General features: G+C 40.3%; 1 long non-coding RNA gene across 1 annotated transcript in view; it reads left to right on the top strand.

The window, feature by feature from the left end:
- LOC140556499 (uncharacterized) overlaps positions 1–11,912 on the top strand; it is an 82,375-nt gene that overhangs the window by 33,917 nt on the left and 36,546 nt on the right. The window contains exon 2 of the long non-coding RNA XR_011979736.1: positions 9,216–9,394. This is a non-coding gene — a long non-coding RNA (uncharacterized lncRNA). The remainder of the gene's footprint in view (positions 1–9,215; positions 9,395–11,912) is intronic.

Below are 11,912 nucleotides of genomic sequence, written 5' to 3'. Positions count from 1 at the left end.
TGTCCCACACAAAGACATCTGATACATGGCCATGGCCATATATATATATGCTAGTATAATTTAATGAACACATATGCATATTTCTTTATATATTTTTGATTAGTATGTAAATATAGATGTCCACACATGTAAACATAAGTAATATATGCATGAAACATAATGCAGTTTTCATATGTCTGAATATATGTGCTGACATACGGCTATGATATATGTCCCTGGCCAATTGGCATATACAGTATCAATATGAGACAAATGTAGAATTCCATATATTCTAATATATGTGATGTATTTGAAATGTATATTTTGCTATATATCATATTTTCACTTGAAATGACTTTAATAGTTTTGTACAATTAGTTTGTATATATCACCTAGCCGGTCGTTTTTTGGAGGGCAAAATGGTAATAGCGGGGGTATCAGGTACCACTACAGCCCACCTTAACAGTTTAAACTGTTTCCTCACACTATTAAACTCTTAATTTAGTGAACTTTACTTCGTTTCGTGTCATAAATAAACAATATTTCCAGGTCGTTGTTGTTGCCAGCACTTAGCCGGCGTCTAACGTTTCACACACTGTTGAATATCTGTACTAGTGAGGAGAACCGATACACTTGTAGGAGGTGAAGAGGAAGGTGATAACTAGGGATGCATTGATCTGACATTTTCAGTTCCAATATGATAAATACACTTTGCATATCGGGCAAGGTTTAGGCATCAAGATTGACTTCAACATTATTTTACTATATTATATTATACTATAAAATATAACAAATTAACACACCGATATGAATGAACTAAACTGCCATTTCTAATTTATTCATTTGCACATTTAGTGCAGTCTCACACCATCAAATTAAAGTGAAAGGATCGGTTCCATGGATCTGCCTCATTATCAAATACCCGATCCAGCAAATTTTGTTAATATCGGGACCGATATCACAGCCTAATATCACACAATACTGCACAGATCAGGTTTCGGTAGGAATGCAGGAGGTTTCAGATACAGGATGCAGGAAGATAAAGACAGAGAGAGAGAGAGAGAGAGAGAGAGAGAGAGGTGTGTGAAAACAGTAATGACACCCCAGCTACAAGAAAGGTTACACACACACACACACACACACACACAGCCAACCACTCTGGACGTTTGTGTCTAACTACACAGAAATCCCCAAAGCACTTCAAAACATCATGGAAGCTCTACTGAATCACAACATATTGATTTACATATCTTATGTAAATATCCTCTTACAGTTATTGACTGTATTTGACAGTGATCTACCACCATAACAGCAGTGGTTTAGTGTAAATGACAGAAAATCACTATCACTTTCATTCATTAAGAATACTTTCATTCAAATTAGCATTAATTAACACTGTTAAAATAGAGAATATGTATTTCACTTCCAGTTCCATAATTTCCTTGTAAAAGCAATTTTGCTCTGCTGTTGCAAAGTAATCAGATTTGGCCATTCAATCTAAAGACTGGACTATTTCTTCATAGTTGTTTAGGGTTTTTTAAAATTATTGTGAAAATAAAAAACAGTAAAAGAGATGCTGGTTATGATGAAAGACTGCAATAATAATAATTATAATAATAATAAACAAATAACAATTAATAATAACAAAAATCTATGTAAATTACACAGATATAATGTATATTATATCTCATATGGAATTGTGGTATAATTTATTATTATTTTAATTTGAACAAGAAAATCTCTTCTTCAAAAGGATCAGTCGACTTCTTTAGATCTCTTCAATCATAAATGCAGTTGCATGAACAGAAAACAGGCCTAAAGCTTCAGTTTGTGGCCTCTTGTACCTCAGCCAGACTCATAGTTTCACATGTTACTGAGTATGGCTTTGGGCTTCATGTAGACAGTGGTGTGTGTGTGTGTGTGTGTGTTGGTTCTGTGGTTTCTGATCTGATCTGTGCGTCATTTACAACACATGGAGTACTTACAGGAACAATCCCTGTTCATGTGAACTCCACCCCCTCCCCCCCCAATGCACCCAACACAAGGGTGGGGTAGGGGACATCTATCCTGACGCATGTGAAGCATTTGAGTAAACAGCGGAACAGCGGTAGCCAGTAGCTGCTGACCACGCCCTAAGCAGCGGGTGTAAGCACGTCTACCCGTATGCAAAGCTGACTCAGCTGTGGAGACCTGAGGGACAGGGTCTGACCAAGGGATAGATTGGCATGTTCAGGCGACTGGAGGAGGAGCTGTTGTCAGGGGTGGCAGGGATTTTGGGCCCCATGAAAAAAAAGGTATTACACTGGGCCCCTCACCTCGAACAATTCTGCCAAACTGTCACAGGTCCTTAGAATCGGCCTACCCCCTGGTGCTAGACCTCCATTACAAATCAGATTAAGAATCATAAGCTCTAGCTCTAAGCTCTATTCCCCCGGACCTCCACAAAGATAAGGGGGACGTCTGCCCCGAGTGTAAAAAGACACGGCCATTTAAAGCTCAGTGAGCTGATGAAAGTTTACACTGTTCTCAGCTCTGGATTACGGATCACAGGGCTGTGGGTTTGATACTTGTGTCTGCTAAGCTGCCGCCGTTTGGCCCAGACCTCTATATTACTGATCACAGGGTTATGGAGGATTTGGTACCTGCGGTCGCTAAGCTGCTACTGTCGGCTCTGCCTCTGCTCTAGGAGTGCTGTAGCATGGCTAACCCTGAGCTCTGATCCTGGCCAAAACAAACAGCCTAGACAAGCAATCAGTGCAGCTTTAAGTAGCTGAATGCATTCATTAGAAGGGCTGTCCATAAATATTTGGACACATAGTGTAGAGTAAGTGAACTTCAGCCAAATAGAACTTAACCGAGTGGTGACTTGTTTGTATTAGTGACTTACTTTGACATGGTCTGTTTATTCGTTTGTATAAGTGACTTTTACTTTGACATGGTCTGTTTACTTGTTTGTATTAGTGACTTTTATTTTAACGCGGTCTGTTTACTTGTTTGTATTAGTGACTTTTATTTTGATGTGGTCTGTTTACTTGTTTGTATTAGTGACTTATTTTGACGTGGTCTGTTAACTTGTTTGTATTAGTGACTTATTTTGACGTGGTCTGTTAACTTGTTTGTATTAGTGACTTTTATTTTAACGCGGTCTGTTTACTTGTTTGTATTAGTGACTTTTATTTTGATGTGGTCTGTTTACTTGTTTGTATTAGTGACTTATTTTGACGTGGTCTGTTAACTTGTTTGTATTAGTGACTTATTTTGACATGGTCTGTTTACTTGTTTGTATTAGTGACTTTTATTTTAACGCGGTCTGTTTACTTGTTTGTATTAGTGACTTTTATTTTGATGTGGTCTGTTTACTTGTTTGTATTAGTGACTTTTATTTTAACGCGGTCTGTTTACTTGTTTGTATTAGTGACTTTTATTTTGATGTGGTCTGTTTACTTGTTTGTATTAGTGACTTATTTTGACGTGGTCTGTTAACTTGTTTGTATTAGTGACTTATTTTGACATGGTCTGTATTAGTGACTTTTATTTCATTTATTTATTTATATATTATGTATTTTAACTCTTTTTTTTTTCATTTGACGGACAGCTGCTTGGTCTGTGTGTTTTCACTGCAGCTCTGCCATCAGAGGGAGTTAGCACTGTAAAACGTATTCCACACTGTTGCGGTTCAACTATTGATTAATCAGCGATTCCGTAAGCACCGCGACACCCCTAGCGCCCTAGTGCTGATTCCAGATCCCGCAGCGTTGTAGAGGTGGTAAACCTGGTCAGCTAGGGACCGTTTTAGCCTAGCACAGATATCTGCTCACTTTCCCCTTTCCGGCATTAGGCCCCAGGCGAAGCCCAGCCAAAGGCCGGCCTGAGTAACTGACGACAACAACAAACAGGGTTCTGTGTGCTTTTGCAAAAAGGGCCATTAGTAGAACCCTTTTTGGTGCTGTGCAGAACCGTCTACAAAGTAAACGTTTTCCACCAGTCTGAATAACCCCTTTAACCAGGTAAAGAACCCTTTCAGCATTTCCCACACCAATAAATGGGGCCATGTGATAAATGAGTGTACTGTGCTGTATTGTTTCATATTTCTCATATTACAGAAAGGAAATGGGGGCAGGGTCACTTTTCTGAAGCCTGCGCTGAAACATTTTTCACAGTCACTTGTTATGATGTGGCAGGAAATAATACCTTACTGTTTCAGGGGGATTTTGTTGAGCATTGGAGGTTTGTAAATAGTTCGATTCTCTAGATAGAAGCTGTGAGGCTTTGGCATGGGTGGTTTCATGGTATATCATGATATTTTTTAATGCATTTATGTAGGACTTTATATAAGTTTGTGGTTTATAATATTTACATTTAAGGCATTTAGCAGATGCTCTTCTCCAGAGCGACTTACAAAAGTACTTTGCTATTTACTCAAGAAAAACCTCAGCTAGTTTGAAAAAGCTAAAAATTTAAAGATCCTCTAAGTTTAGACTCTACTAAACACAAGTCAGTAAGGAGACCACTCTGCTATTCACCCAAGTCCTCTCAGAAGAGGAGGGTCTTCAGTCTGGGTTTGAAGACAGCGAGCGTTGGACTCTGCCGTTCGGACACCCAGCCGAGCCGTACTTGAAGCTGGAAGGGCTCTTGGTGTGGATCGCTTTTGACCATCGCCATCAAGTCCGGAGGGGCTGGCTGGTCCTTTTAGGGCTTTGTAGGCCAGAGTCAGGGGTTTGAACCTAATGAGGGCAGCAGCTACAGGAAGCCAGTGAAGAGAACGCAGCAATGGAGTGACATGACTGAATTTAGGAACGTTGAAGACGACCCGTGCCGCTGCATAAGTTATAAGATAAGTTGCAGGGGTCTGATGGTGCGCAGAGGGAGCACCAGCCAGAAGAGAGCTGCAGTAGTCAGGTCTTGAAGTGATGAGAGACTGAATGAGCACCTGGGCGACTCTCTAGAGAGGAAGGGTCGGATTCTCCGGATGTTGTACAGGAGAAATCAGCATGACCGAGTTACTTTTGCAACATGGCTTGAGAACGATAACTGATCATCCATCACTTCACCAAGGCTTTGAGCTCCTGTAGATGGAGTGACCAGTGAGTTCTCAAAGGAGATGGCAAGATGGTTTAAGTCCAGCAGTTCTCGGGATGTACAGCAATATGAAAGCAAAATTTGAGAATATGAAAGACATCAGTCACAACTGCCTTGGTTCTCCAGGCGCGCGTTGTGGGATGAATGGGCCACAGTTTCATCTCAGAAGTTAAATCAAATGTGAAAAACAATGTACATCCTCTTTGAATTCCATGTTTTCACTAAAAGAGGACATAAAAAAATTAACAAAGAAAATAAAAACATCTGGTCTTTAGCAGGTCTTAACTCCACAGATTCCACAGAGTCATTGTGAGGCCAAAATGGAAAAGCCAGATGTGAAAAAATTGAACACCCCACAAATCAATAGCTTGCAGAAGCACTGGAAGTAATGGTTTTCTCTAGGAGTCTGTTTGTCAGGTTACTCAGCACATTACGGACCGTGTTCCAGCTAACTGGAAGCTTGGTGTGCTTTCCCCTGTGTGTGTTGCTAAATTGCCCCTAGGTGTGAGAGAATGGGTGTGTGAGATACCCTGTGACAGACTGGCACCCTCTCCAGAGGCATTCCTGCTTTGCCACCTATCCAGTCTTTCTGGATAAGGTCTGGACCCACCACGCCCCTGGCCAGGAAGGAGCAGATAAGATGATTAATGAGCGAATGAATATCTACATAGAAGCTGCGTGTGAAGCTGTTGCATAGCTTTGTTTTCTAGGACTGTAAACATGAACATTGTACTTACGTACCGCATTGTCAAGGAACTTTTGAAGGTTCTTCAGTTTGAAACTGTAGTGGCTGCGCTTAAGGTGCTTTGAGGAACCTTCAAGAAAAGTTTTTTAGAAGAAAAAGGTTCTTTGGAGGTTCCTCCATGTCCCCTGGATCAGATGAGATAAGACAACATAATCCTTTATTAGTCCCACAGTGGGGAAATTCTCAGTGCCACAGCAGATAGCAAGGGATAGCAAGACACTCAGATGCAAAAACGTAGATAAATTAGCAATATATACACAATATAAATAATAGAAGTAAAAACCAATAACAATATTATTTACAGATTATTTACAGATTATTGCAAACTGATTCTTAATTGCACATGTGGGCTGGTTTAGGCCTCTAGAAAAGCCAAGGCCTGATCTATAAATAGGTTAAGCATGTACATTAAAACTGGATGAGTCACGAGCCTTCACACAGCCTTGGTGTTTCCAGTCAGTGTAATCTTTATTCACGGGCACGTTCAGAGTGTTTTACTTCCTGCAATCCTCTGAATCCTGCATCTACCGAATGTATGATTTACGTCAGATGATATTCTGAAACTGTTATTAATCACAGTACAGATTATTGCTCATACTGGCTTTGCATTGTTTGTGTGTCTTCTCTCTCTTGCCCACACAAACACTTCAAAGATTCAAAGCCATATTTGGTCAAGGTGTGGTCCCTTGACAGCAACAATGTGTGTCTGTGTGTCAATGCTGGAGGCTGCTATGTTGTTTTTTTTGTCTGCGTGCAAGTGAGGGAAGTCCCTTTCTCAAGTGAAATTACCACTTATACTGCGGTGAGCGTTAATACACTCTTTATTCCATTAAGCTAAGAGTAAATGAGCTGTCGGTTGAGTAACTACTTGAGTAAATACTTTGAGATAGTATAATATAAAATAATTTAATATTTAATACTGTATTGAAGTCATGCCCATATTAGGAAATGCAGGTAAAGGGTTGCTTTTCTCTGTGGGGAAAGTGTAAATGCTAATGCACTGCTGTCACACCCTGTGGTAAACAACAGTGTACAGTTTGTACAATAAGAGGCTGGTAACAGGCTGAAATATTAAGAACACTAGTAGTGGTGCTGTAATGCTATGTAATGTAGATGACGGTCGAAAACAGAGGGTAACAGTGAAACAGTCAGATATTATTATTAATTTTTTTCTTGGCTTGATAAAATACTCTATTTTAAAAGCTCAAGGGCTGATCTCCTAAGCTAGGTCGTAAAGGTGACAGAAGTGCTCATCTGAGTATAAGATTTATCATTTGATGTATAAACAGTAAGTATGTAACTTTATTTAGGGTGAGAAAGATACTCATATATAGCTTAACTAGCCAATTTACCACCCTGTTATTTCCCAACAGAAAAAAATAGTTTCCATTCATGAAGGGCTTGAAGGGCTTAAAGGGCTTAAAGGGGGGGTATAGGGTGGAAAGAAGCTCTGCTTTTCTTGGCTGGTTTACAGCGGCACAATGGTCCTTTCCAGCCCAGCCTTTTATGAACGTAACAAGAATGTTTTGTAAGGATTTCCAAGTGTAATTAGTGTCTGCGCTGCTGGACTGTCATCAGCTGGGCGACTCCAACGAGAAAAAATAGTACCCAGGGTAAAATGACTTTAGCCATTGGACTACCTACTGTATGTGTAGATGTAAATATGTAATGTAAGTGGGTTCTGATTGTCATGACTGGTTATTCAGAAGATCAGTGAAAGTATTAGTGACTGTATGACACTTACTGATGGTAAAGAATGACAATGCCAATGCCAGTGAAAATGACAATGCTCAAAGTGATGCTCAGTGATTCTCATGCAAGCCCCACCTCAACTCACAACTCACAGGACTTAAAGGATCTGCTGCTAATGTTCTGGTCTTGGTGCTCAGATAGCACAGGACACATTCAGAGGCCCTGTGGAGTCCATGTCTGACAGTTGACAGTTGGTTTTAATGTTATGGCTGATCAGTATAAGGCCCTATACTGTGTAAAGTGGTCTGCCTGCAGAAAGTATAGCAGAATAGGAGGATGGGAAATTCCTGGGCAGACACTGTGTCTGTTTTAAGGTGGATTATTATTATTATTATTATTATTATTATTATTATTATTATTATATATTCTTTTTAACCAATGAAGAAGTTCTGTGTTGGAACTGTGGGATTTAATTGGCCGTTTGTTTGTAGTGGACAAAGCAGCCTATGGTTGATTTGATGTTCCTCAACCCCACATTCATCAAAATAGTCCAGGAGTTGCTGGTGTTTCCCTTTTGCAAGTGGTTTGCCTTCTTCCTTTATCTCATGATTCAAGTGGTTTGGGTCCTTGCCTTTCTGGAAACTCAGCCCTTAGAAGTCTAGAATTACTCTACTTAGTAATGAAAGGTCTGAGTCAGTGTCCAAAAGCTAGGACAAGGCGGCTAGGCAGTGGCCCACCCACCGGTCTGTCCTGTAGCTTTAGGTCTCGCCCACATGGTGATGTATCTGGTTTATTAATTCAACAGTGGTATCGGATCGGTATCGGGTATCAGCTGACGCGCAAAGTTTACGTATCAGTCCTGGTATCGGATCAGAAAAAGTAGGATCGGTGCATCCCTAGTTTTAATTATTCCAAGATTAACAAAATTCCAAATGATTTCACTACGTTTATCTAACACAGTTATGTTGGCGCTCATTGAAGAAGCTGGGGCCATATTCACGAAAGTGTCTTAATGCCTTAGAAAAAAATAATATAAGAAATTGATATTCCTCAAAAATCAAGATCGATTCGTATTCTCAAAAAAAAAAAATATATATATATATATATAAATAAATAAATAAATAAATAAATAAACAACCCTCAACCACCTATATAAAGGTAAAGGTGCATGTATGGGTCCTCCGCATTTAACCCATCTGTGGTAGCGAACACACACTCATACACACACACACACACACACTAGTGAACTAGGGCTAGTGAGTACACACACACAACCAGAGCAGTGGGCAGCCAACTCCAGCGCCCGGGACACAGAGAGGGTAAAGGGCCCAACAGTGGCAGCTTGCCGAGCCCGGGAATCACCACTGCCCCACATATTTCACAACGTTTCCTGAAGATGAACTGCCAACTGTCATCTGGGAAACCAGCCACATTGATTACTAGGAAGTACGGAAGCTAAATGCACTGCATCCATCTGTTTGGCAGCTGGTAAATTCCCCTGGGTGTCCGAACAGTTGCTCGCTGTCTTCAAATCCATCTGTGGAAACACATCTTCCGAGAGTACTTGGACGAATAGGAGAGTACTATGGTCTCCATATTGACTTGTGTTTAGTGTCTAAGGTTAGAGGATCATTACATTTTTAGTCTATTCAAACTAGCTGAGGTTATTCTTGAGTAAATAGCGAAGCACTTTTGTAAAAAATATTTCTTTTCTCAACAGGATATACGGCTACATCGGTCCGTCTCTCTCCTCTCACATGACCACAGCAGGACCCAACCTCAGGATTATTGGAAATGGACGGGAATATAGGATCCATCCACACTACCTTCAACCTAACCAGGCTGATGGAGGTACCGAACTGTTACCCAGGTTAGCTGTACCTGGGTCTTATATCTGTGGTAAGTCACTAGGCTGTTTTACAGTGCGCAGAGAACCATACCTACGTTAAAGGCTAGTGACGAAATGTGCGCATGGGCTGATGTACCAATTATGCACCTTATATACTATCACTATGAGAGACTTACATGCTCGGAGTTCAGTGGCATTTTCTGGTGTATTGTTGTGTAATGTTGGCGATGAGGTAAAACCGTGGGAAACCTGGAAAGGTCCAGCTTCTGTGCACTGTTTTGCCTCTAGACACCCTGCCTGTATCTCTCTGCTCTCGGTGGACTTTTAAAGCCTAACTCTCCTCCAAACTCTGTAAAGAAAAAAAAACAGTGTGACCAAACTAGCATACACAACAAAAGCAGTGGATATGGATTAGGCTAAAAAAAAGCTGTTGGGGGTCATTTGCATAAGTCTTCAATACTCAATACTCTGAACATACTGTAAAACTGAGGCCCCCTGAAAACACTTGGGCACACACTATGGGCACTGCCGTAACACCTACGCCCCTCCAAGTGATTTACAGACTGTAAAGGTGCAGTAATCCACATCTTTACACACTTATATTACCCAGACGTCCTGTTTTTACCATATCGCTGCTGTCCAGTGGGGGAAAAAAACACGTATCTCCATTTTTGTCCGTTTTTAGTTGTCTCTGTGGTTTGAACCCTGTAGCTGCTCCCTGGTATCCCATAGCTAATATGATAACCTAGATGGCTGCTAGCTGCCACCTAGGTTATGGCTTGTTTACATGTATTTTCTCTTATAATTGACATATTTGAGACATTTGTTTTGTCTCTTACTTGTTTGATAATGCATCAATTCATCAATGCTTCAATGAGATCAATGATGACTGCAGATAGTTGAGAGTTCCATATACAAGTGTGTGTATTGTATAGTGTATAGTTCTGCATATTCAGTATCTTAAGCTCTGTGTGTTTAGTTCTATCCTGCTGTATACTGATTACCTGAGCCTCGCCACAAGCATTTCGCTGCATGAAATGTTCAGACATGTTGCATGAAGATGACAAATAAACCTTGTTTTTATTTTGATGTGTCACATTTCTGTGATGTCATGTAAAAACGTCAAAAGATAAGGCAACAACTTCTTACAAAAAGAAACAAAATACCTAAAATAATAAAAAAATAATATAAAAAAATACAAAATAATACCAGATAAAAATGCTAGATTAGTCCATCAGCGGTCCGACATGTTCTCGGAAACACGCACCGTGTCATGCGAAAGGATAAATAACTGAATGCAGGTCCAAATGGCACATAACTAGACTTAAACCTAAAACCTCAAAGCTAAGCTAATACCGTGAAGACCAGGCCTAGCTCACAACCACAACTAAACACAGCCACTGGTTGAGTTCAGACAACAATTATTTATTATTCTCTATAGTTGCACCATGGTCCTGGAGGAACGTTGTTTCGTTTCACTGTGTACTCTGTATGTAGTTGAAATGACAATAAAACCCACTTGACTTGACTTGACTTGACTTAAAGAGTGTCTATTGTGTGTATCCCTCACAGTCAGTACTAAGATTTTCCATGGAGTCACCCAGCCCACCCAGTTTCACAATCCTTAAAAAACACAGCTCTTGCTAACTAACTGCAGAATAGTAGCAGCCGGTATTTGGTTATAATAGATGATGATGATGACTGACCTGTATTTTATTCCCGTGAGCCCTAAACGTCTGCAGTTATTAGGCTTAACGCTATTTATGGAACTAATCTGTGAACTGTATGTAGTTTAGACCTGCACCCAAACACTGCTCGTCCCCATACCACTCGTTCTGCAGATGCTCCCTTAAAGTCCCCCAAACTTTCTGCTAGCTAGAGCCAGATATCATCTCTGTCAGACAAATATAGCTATCTTAAGGGCTTTATCTCTTAGGCTATGTGACATTCAGCTAGCAAGGATTGCAGATTAGTAATTACATGCAAAGCAATGCAAATTGGCAGAGAAGCTCTAGCCAGAAACCACCAGGTGTTCAGAGGAGCTTAACAGGTTTATCTGGACTAGCTAGACTAGGCTAAAATAAAATGTGTGCCACTTACCTTTACTGCTTATTTAGACTCCACCGGATAATACCAATGATGATGATGAGGAGGGTGCTCAAACACAGCCAGAACATCACCAAAGATGATCTAGAAGAGCACAAAAAAAAATCATTATACACATACTGTCAAAAGGATCTGTCCTCAGTACCAGTGCTTAAGGATCAGGCATCGCTACTCTACCTGCAGACACTTGAAATACATCCAACAAAAGACATGATTGTTTTTAAATGAGTTCACATTGGCATGACAGGATGTTTAGATAAAAAAGGGGGGAACTACTGGTGACTGTATGACTCCAGTGGTGACTTCAGTATGACTGGTGGGGTATTGTATTGCACATTGTATTTTTACATTGAGGGATCTCTATTCCCTGAACATGTGTGTATAGTTTAAAGGTATATATATATATATATATGGCATTTTTGGGGTCGTCTTGCTGCTCTGTTCTTCTGAGGTCTATCCACA

This window comes from Salminus brasiliensis, chromosome 5, assembly GCF_030463535.1.
Source record: "Salminus brasiliensis chromosome 5, fSalBra1.hap2, whole genome shotgun sequence".
NCBI classification, from domain to species: Eukaryota; Metazoa; Chordata; class Actinopteri; order Characiformes; family Bryconidae; genus Salminus; species Salminus brasiliensis.
The sequence above is the reverse complement of the archived record's forward strand: the minus strand, read 5'-3'. Positions and strand labels throughout refer to the sequence as shown.